Source organism: Oenanthe melanoleuca, chromosome 4A (assembly GCF_029582105.1).
Source record: "Oenanthe melanoleuca isolate GR-GAL-2019-014 chromosome 4A, OMel1.0, whole genome shotgun sequence".
NCBI lineage: Eukaryota > Metazoa > Chordata > Aves > Passeriformes > Muscicapidae > Oenanthe > Oenanthe melanoleuca.
In genome coordinates this window covers 13479874-13489764 of record NC_079338.1, presented here as the reverse complement: position 1 = coordinate 13489764, position 9891 = coordinate 13479874, and positions in this window count along the sequence as shown.

Genomic DNA, 9891 nt, shown 5'->3' with positions numbered 1-9891 from the left:
TTTCCCCTTCCTCTTTCCTCTTTCCTCTTCCTCTCCTCTTCCTCAATGGCCTCCTGTTGCTGCTGGGCCCAGCTGTGAGGCCTCATGGCATCTCTGCACCTGTACTCATTGTTCTTAGACTTTTTATGTCTCTGAGTCACTTTTTCTTTTTTTTTGGTTGCACAAATACAGACACGTAGGGGCTTGAAAACACAGATACAACTTTTGTACAGGTTAATTGTACAAATGAAACAATAAAGTGTCTGAAAACGGAGGCCCTGGATCGCTGCTGTCCCCTGCTGACAGTCTGTGGTACTGCAGTGCCATTGGCACTCACTGCTGCCCCCTGCTGACAGTCTGTGGTACTGCAGTGCCATTGGCACTCACTGCTGCCCCCATGCTGACAGTCTGTGGTACTGCAGTGCCATTGGCACTCACTGCTGCCCCCCTGCTGACAGTCTGTGGTACTGCAGTGCCATTGGCACTCACTGCTGCCTCCTGCTGACAGTCTGTGGTACTGCAGTGCCATTGGCACTCACTGCTGCCCCCACTGACAGTCTGTGGTACTGCAGTGCCATTGGCACTCACTGCTGCCCCTGCTGACAGTCTGTGGCACTGCAGTGCCATTGGCACTCACTGCTGCCCCCACTGACAGTCTGTGGTACTGCAGTGCCATTGGCACTCACTGCTGCCCCCACTGACAGTCTGTGGTACTGCAGTGCCATTGGCACTCACTGCTGCCCCCTGCTGACAGTCTGTGGTACTGCAGTGCCATTGGTGCTCACTGCTGCCCCCCTGCTGACAGTCTGTGGTACTGCAGTGCCATTGGCACTCACTGCTGCCTCCTGCTGACAGTCTGTGGTACTGCAGTGCCATTGGCACTCACTGCTGCCCCCACTGGCAGTCTGTGGTACTGCAGTGTCATTGGCACTCACTGCTGTCCCCTGCTGACAGTCTGTGGTACTGCAGTGCCATTGGCACTCACTGCTGCCCCCTGCTGACAGTCTGTGGTACTGCAGTGCCATTGGCACTCACTGCTGCCCCCACTGGCAGTCTGTGGTACTGCAGTGTCATTGGCACTCACTGCTGTCCCCTGCTGACAGTCTGTGGTACTGCAGTGCCATTGGCACTCACTGCTGCCCCCACTGACAGTCTGTGGTACTGCAGTGCCATTGGCACTCACTGCTGCCCCCACTGGCAGTCTGTGGTACTGCAGTGCCATTGGCACTCACTGCTGCCTCCTGCTGACAGTCTGTGGTACTGCAGTGCCATTGGCACTCACTGCTGCCTCCTGCTGACAGTCTGTGGTACTGCAGTGCCCTGGATCGCTGCTGCCCCTGCTGACAGTCTGTGGTACTGCAGTGCCATTGGTGCTCACTGCTGCCCCCCTGCTGACAGTCTGTGGTACTGCAGTGCCATTGGCAGTCACTGCTGCCCCTGCTGACAGTCTGTGGTACTGCAGTGCCATTGGCACTCACTGCTGTCCCCTGCTGACAGTCTGTGGTACTGCAGTGCCATTGGCGCTCACTGCTGCCCCCCACAGGCCAATAGCGGCGCTGCAGCCGAGGAGCGGGAATGGGACCGTCACAGCAACCAGGCAAGCGCTGGGAATTCTTAGACTTTGTACACTTTTTTACACTTTGTACACTTTTTTTTTACACCTTTTTACTCTTTTTTCTCTCTTTAACCTTTCTACAGTTTTTTACCCTTTTTACATTTTTACACTTTCAACCCTTTTATCACTTTTAACACTTTTTTACCCTTTTTACCTTTTTTACTCTTTTATCACCTTTTACTTTTTTTACCATTTTTACCTTTTTAACGCTTTTTTACACTTTTTATGCTTTTACCCTTTCTACACTTTTCAAAACTTTTCACCCTTTTTCCACTTTTTACCCTTATTACACTTTCCTTTTTACACTTTTTTTACACTTTTTTACATTCTTAACCTTTTTTACCTTTTTTCAATTTTTACACTTTTTACCTTTTTTACACTTTTTACACATTTTACCCTGTTTTTCACTTTTAACCCTTTTATCACTTTTTACACTTTTTTACCCTTTTTAGCCTTTTATTACTTTTTACACTTTTTTACCCTTTTTTTATTTTTTACCCCTTTTACGCTCAGCACTGCCGCCTGCAGAGAACCCCCTGAGCCGGAGCTGGCCCTGCCCTGCTTGGGATCAGCTGTGGCAGCGCCACGTTCTCTCTGAGCAGCAGAAATCCAGCACCCAAAACCCACAACTGTCCCCTTCCAAAGCCAGGCAAAAAGTGACCACCCCCAGTTAAGAAAATACCAGAACAACCCCGCTCCCCATCTCCCCCAGAACCATTTCAAGGGTATATCGAGGCACTTGGCTTCCTCTTTTGTCTGTTGATCGCTATTTTCCATCTCCCTGACAACAAATGCAAAGAAATTTCCTGAAAAAACCTAACCCCCAACACACAGAAACTCACATAGAGAAGTGCCTTAGCTGAGATTTTTTCCACAGCTTGAATTCAGTGTGTCACATCATCACTGCTTTTATCATTCCCTGTGCCTGGGGAACTTCTTAAAGCAACATTAACATTTTCACTAGATAGGAGCAACAACTGTGCAAAAGCTTTGCAGTTACACATGGCAGGATGAGAATGAGCTCCCATAAGTGGATTTAAACTGCTCCCTGCCACTAGACCTGGTTGTGCAGTCAGGGACCCAAATCCCAGGGAATGTCACCAGCAGGACACTGAGCTGTCACACCAGCCTTTGCTTCTCCCAAACAGCTGCTGAGATACTGTAACTCATCTAACAGGCTGTGATTTATTACAAGGTTTTATTTTCTTAGTGAGCAATGATGGGTGTCTTTCTTGCTCATGTCTTGCTAAGAGGGAAGCAATTTTGCTCATTAATTACAGGTGCTAGATGTGAATGGGAGGAAGAGCTTTTGTTTTCTCTCTGTTCCAGCTAGTTAACCACATATATCTGGTGAAAAGAAAAGGAAAAGGACTCATGCAGAAGTAGATCCTGGGAGATTGAAATGCTGCCTTGTTGCCTGCCTTGAAGATGCTGGGGATGCTGGTACACCTCTGATGCAGAGAGCACAAACTGACACAAACTGACAGCACATCCCAGTGAGTCCCCATTTCACAAGCTGGGAAAAGGAGCCATGTCTTCACCAGGACATCCTCCAGATTGGGCATGAAGTGGCCTTCAAAGGTAGAAAAAGAAGATGGGATCCTGCAGAAGAATGGAAGGATGAAGGCCAGAGCAGCTGGATGTTCTTCAAGTATGTCTCAAGCACCCTCACCATCACACTGGGAAAAGGGGTTGGTCCTGGGCAGGGCTCATGTCCTGGCTGCCAGAGGGATTCCTTCACCCAGAGCATGGCACAACAGTGCCCACATCACCAGTGTCTGCTGAGAAGGGTTTGTCCTGTGGCTTCTGATTCCTGCCTGTGGCTGTGGCTGTTTTATCCCAGCCACCCAGGGCAAACCTCAGGCAATTCTGTGGTTCCACTCAGACACAATTGTTCTAAGTGCATCCTCACGCCATCCACACTCTGCTGAGGATATTTTGTTTGGGAATTTCTCCTTTAACTATTTGAATTCTTCTGTAAATAGGCAGCTGCCTTTACTTAGCGACTGCCTGAGTCATTTCCTCTCTGAGCAATCCTCTGGGTTCACTCTGCTGTACTTCCTCTTCACATTTTCTGCATATTCTGATATTTTTCTTTTTTTAGCTGAGGTAGGCTGTTAAAAACAGCAACAGGATTTCACTGTGTATTTGTAAAATCGATACAACTACCCCAAAGATCTCTGTATGTCCTTTCTCAGAATAATTTCCATTTTCAGTTGTATAATTATTAAGTCTCGAGGGAGGAGAAAGGTTGTATTTCAGTGGTCCTAAAAAACCCCCCATCTTAATGAAGATATAAACTGCTTCAATATAATTCAGGTTTCTGTTTTGAAATATTACTGAAATAATATTCTTGTCAGAATAGGAAAAACAGACTTAAGGGATGAAAGCTTTTTGCCACCTTTTCATTTTCACCAGATGCCTGAAGATATCAGAGAATCATAGAGGTTGACATTTTTAGGGCTGGAAAAGACCTCTGAGATGAGTACAACTGTTAATCCTGCACTGCCAAGTTCATCACTAATCCATGTCTCCAAGTGCTACATTCACACATTTTTTAAGAACTCCAGGGATGCTGACTCCACCACCGCCCTGGGCAGCCTTTTCTGGTGTCTGACAATCCCTGCAGGTAAAAAAAATTCCTAATATCCACTCCAAAATCTATATACATACATTGGATATATTGGTTTTCAATATACTCTTCTATATTAATTGACATTAATTATCACCTAGATCTGTCCTAATATGAGTTCATTTTTCACTGTAGAGACATACCAAATACCCTGTAAGTCAGTGAAATGAGATGTGCTGTGCCAACCAAGAAAAAAACATTAAAAATCCCTAGTTTTAGGTAAAGGAGGAGTTTGAGATTTACCAGCTGCAGTAGCATTGCTTTAATGAAAAACTGTCCCTGTCCCATTTCAGGGCAAAGACCTTGCTCAGACTATGGAGAATAAGGATTAAATATGAGACTTCCCAACATACATCCAGTAAAATGTCCTTCCTGAAAGAGGAAAAGCCACACCTGACAGGCAGTGGCACTTCTGCTATCACCATCCATGCTGCCAGAATCCCCCCTGTGCAGGTCCTGGGTCTAACCCTTCCTCAGGAATGGCCAAGGAAGCTTCTCTGCCAGGAACACCCCATCCAGCCTGTCACTGCTCTGGGCAGAAACAAGCCATGGCCAGAAGTGTGTCTGGAATTCCTGGGGCCCAGGAGTTGCTTAAATCTAAATCTGGATCTGACCCCTGCTGAAGGATGTCCCATCTGCTCTGCTCAGGGCATTTGGGAACTGAAGCAAGCTTTTAATTGTGCTCTTCTAGCTCACTTCTAATTGAGTTTTGCTTTAATGTTTGTACATGAGAAGGAGTGATAATTGAAGGGGTGGGGATGCTGCTGGAGTCAGAAAAGTGTATGTTCAGCTGATTTATAGCAGGTATTAACCAGGGCTTCACTAGATGGTTCCTGCTGGGAAGGGAGGCTAAAAAAAAGGAGATTTTTAATGATACTGAACCTTTCCTTGAACACAGAAGAGCACAAAGCCCTATTTCCAAACCAGGGTCATTACACCTAAGTCTCTCCTCCTGTTATTTCAGGAGTCCATTAGATGATTCCTTTTCTCACTGACATAAACCACCCAAATCCTCTACCCTCTGCCTTTGCAAGTACAAGCTTTGACATGCAGCCCATTGTTTTGGCTGGGAAACCAAAGAGAAACATCCACCCTCACCTCTCATTACAGAAATAGGTGGTAATTCGTCTTTTTATTCAACTTCCAAGATCCCAGTGGTAAGTAAACCACCAGCTTTAACCAAGTCTGCAGTCAATGCACCCTCCTCCTCACTTGAAGCATTCATAATTCCTGATTTAATCTGTTCTGCCACAGCCCACTGGAGCCAAATTCCAGGTATTACATAGCATCCTTCTGTGCTGTATCCTACATTTAGTCACTCCACACAGGCTTGCATCTTATTTCATTTCCAGTGTTCAACTCTGCAGTGTGTTCAAGTGGATGATTTCTGAAGGGCTGTACTGCATCAGAGGCTTTTAAGGAAAATAGTCCCATGAAAGCAGGATGAAATCTGAATGTAGAGGACAGCTTTGTGCTTGTATCACCTCTCTCTGGAGCTGTTTGTCAGAAAAGCAGCAAACAGGCAGGAGTAGTTCTCCTTTTATTTCTGCAGGTGGCACCAAGCATTTAGTTCTGAGACATGTTTGCTCTTTTACAGCTATTTTGAACTCCTAAAGGATGGTCTGCTGCTGTGCAGACCCTCTGTGGCTGCACAAGGCCTCTCTGCAGCTCTGTGAGCTCTCTGTGCTCCAGGGTCAGCTGGTCAGTGGTTCACCCATCCACCTCCAGGGTCAGTTGGTCAGTGGTTCATCCATCCATCCCTCAGGGCAGCTGGTCAGTGGTCCATCCATCCATCCATCCATCCATCCATCCATCCATCCATCCATCCATCCATCCATCCATTCATCCCCCAGGGCAGCTGGTCTGTGCTTCATCCATACATCCCCCAGGGTCAGTTGGTCAGTGGTTCACCCATCCATCCCTCAGGGCAGCTGGTCAGTGGTCCATCCATCCATCCATCCATTCATCCCCCAGGGCAGCTGGTCTGTGCTTCATCCACACATCCCCCAGGGTCAGTTGGTCAGTGGTTCACCCATCCATCCCCCAGGGTCAGTTGGTCAGCGGTTCAGCCATACATCCCCCAGGGCAGCTGGTCAATCTTTCACCCATCCATCCTCGTTGTCTCTGGTGGTGGGAGCTGGGGTGTGAGACATGGATAGCCCCAGACAGGCTGAAGACTGGACAGGAGCCAGTGGCACGAGTGAGTGTGGGATTTCAGCTGAAGCAAGCCAAGAGCTTGGCAGGGGTGTCACTAACCAGACCCCTATCCCAGCCCTCTAGCCCTACCCACGTCCCATCCCATCCTCCCAACTTGTCTGAGCTGCTGCTGTGCCCTCACACCGTTCTCACAGGGCCATTTTTCTGCTGACTTCAGAGACAGAGACACCAAAGGGCTGGTGCTGCATGGCCAGGGCACCCTTTGAGAAGTGAGGTCTGCAAAGCAAGGACCACACCTGAGAGCCCTGTTCTGTGACAGCTCTGGCTAATCCACACCCACACTGGTCTGGTGAGCCAGGAAAAGACCCAGGACTAAAGTGGACAAAACACAGAAACTAAGTAACCATATTCCTAATCACTTTCCATCGCTGTAAAATTTCAGTGCTGCAGTCACAACTCTGAAATTCACCAAGTGTAAGCTCCCACAGGCTGGGTGCTTTGAGTTTTTGGGGTTGCTGGGGATTACCCAAGTGAGCCAGTTACTTTTTTGGGTGCTCCTTCCTGCAGATGCCCTGACTGGCTGCCCCATGCCCCATCCTGATTGCATTTCACCACAGCCTTTGGAGCTGTCACTCTATCCCCAGGATAACATTTCTGCCCTGCTCACGTGCAAAGCACACAGTGACAGCTCCCTGGCCCCAGCCCAAAAACCTTATGACTTATTAATTTAGCAAGGCTTTTAATTCACCACTGGCAGCACTGGCTGAAGAGCAGAATGAGGAAGTCAGATTCATCCTTGTCTCCAATGCATCAAAATAAAAAAACATCTATAGTGTGCACACCACATTCTTAGCAACCAGGAGCTCCTGGGCTGGGCATTGGAGGAAATAATTGGAAATCAATGATGCTATCAAAATGATAGTAATAATGTAATCAAAACCTGCTCCATCTGCCTCCAGCCCTGCCCTACACTGTCATCAGATTGTGCAGAGGTTTTGCACTACATCAAATATTGTTATACCTGGCAGCTATTTTGCACTCTGTTTTTCTTATCTGGGCTATCCATGCTCTGAAGGTGCACACACTATAAATTTAAAACCGATGAAGATTTTTCTTGATTTCCTTGCGCATGGGGAAAGCAAACTCCTGGATTATTTCCCTTAGGAAGCATTTCTGGCCTACCACTGAGTGTGCAGCTGTGTACAGAAGCATGTACTTGTTAGAATATGTTATAGAAACATCATAATACTTAAAAGGTAGACAGTCTTACAATTTCAAAGCACTGTATAAGCACTGACTAATTCAGGTTCATGGCATCGCCTTCAAGCAGATAAGGAACTACTACTGAAAAGTAAGCAGCAGCCAACACTTACTACCCTGAGGTCTGAACTACAGTAGTTATTTTTTCAGGTGTGGAAAGGCAAAATATTTTAATTTGCTCAGATGCCACAGTACAGTAATAACTGGCAAATATCAGTATTTAAATGAAATTTCAGATGGAAACCCCCCACCTCCATCCACTCCCCCACCCACTCACCAGCCAAATTTGTACAGCTGAAGTGCTGCCATGACAGGATTTGTCACAACTTGTGTTCTTTTCACATAAGTTACACAGTCTCCATACTCCCCTGAGCAGGCTGGCTGAAAATCCTGCCCCCAGGAATTGCCTGAGAAAAGACAAGGCTCCAGCCCTGGTAGGATGAGCAGGTTGTTGTCATACTAAGAAGAAGAACCAGTATTGCTGGTGGAAAGCCAGCACCTCATGCTCAGCCCTGCCGAGGCACTGGCTGCTCGTTTCATTTTCATTTCCTGTAGCAGAACAAGCTTCAAAGGGCTCCTCTGACAGCCAGCAGCTTTGATCCAGGGTAAAACACCTTGGAGGTGGGAATCTCCAAAGCAGGTGCTGCATCACCATAGTCAGGCAAAAGAGAATCTCCAGGGCTCTTCAAACTTCTCTGCTTTTTCTTTCTTCACTGAACAAGCCATTCAACCTCACCAACATGCTTGCAGCCCAGTTCATGCACACATGGGTATCATCACACAATGCTCACAGCCATTTATACCAGGCCTCTCACCACAGGATTTCAAACCACTGCTGACTTGAGACAGAAACCTTCACACGTGAAAGCTGAAGTTGTGGCGAAGAAACCAGTGGAAACTCAATTAGCAATGCTGTGACCTGCTAATTAGCAGTCATACTAAAAGCCATTAACTCCCAGAAAAAGAGATCTAGAGGTTTCTTTTAGCTGAATGTGAGCTGGAGAGTACCAAGACTGAAGGGTTTGCCTTGAAAATCTCATAGAGCATGTGCTCAGTGCTTGACTGAAGCTGTTTTTCTGGTGTTCAGGTGGTTGGTGGCTGCTGTGCCTAGTTCACTGTGCAGGAGTATGGAAGAGAATTTCCCTCTGAAGGGCTCTTCTGGACATAATATAAATTATCAACCAGCATTACCACAAAATGTATCTGAAGGATTCCTACATGCTATACTACATCTCATTTATTTCAGAAATACTTAAATGTCTTGCTAGTCCGGCCCTTAAATTTCTACAAGGAAGAAATCTGTGTCATTGCCAAAGTTATAAATAACTAGATCTAGAAGACACCAGACTGCACAGAGTGGATTTCATGGGGGGCTACAATCCTTCATGTTGCTGCCCACAGCATCAATTTACTCATCATGAGGAACTTACCTATTATTTTACACTCACAGTGTTTCAAGAGCCAAGCCAGTGCTCATTACTGACAGCTACACTTAATTTGCAGAGCACATCCCTGATTGCTTTTGAAGGGCTGGATAACTGACTGGCTATACAGGCACAGTGCCACTGCCAGACTTCTAGCATCTGCAGGATTTGTGTCTCTGACTTCCAAAACTCCAGATTACACAGGAAGGACTCACAGAGATATATGGCCTCAAATTGATCATCTTCACACAGTCCACGTGGGGACCTCTTGTAACCTGCCCATTAAAACTGATCATTTCATAATAGTAATTTTGATTAATTAATTTTCTTTTTCATGAATGGAGAACATGTCCTTTTTCTCTGGTGTAAACCTAACTCTTTTGCAGCTCATAGCCACATTTTGAAATGTGTTCTGCTAGAAAAGCTAGAAAATGCTTTCTTAGATTTTAATCTTGAAGACGTCACAACACTGACATGAAAGAAAAACATGAAGCCAAAGGAACCATGGATGGTTAACTTTTTAATTTTGAGGGAGACAAAATCAGAAAATGCTCAAGGAGAAACATCTAGCCTTTCTCTTCCTGCCCCATGTCATCAGTCAGAGCTTTATATGAAGAGTAATCCAAATGGGAAACCTGCTTGTGACAGATGCAAGTGATTTGTTAGGGCTGTCCCTGCAATGCAATCCACAGTGTCAAGAATAAATGGCACTGCTGTGATTCTGTAGAAACAGCACAAAACAACCCCACCAGGCAGGGAAACTGGCCACAGATGGGCTGATGCTTGTGTTTTAAGGCTCTCAGCTTCAAATCTGGCCAGCAATC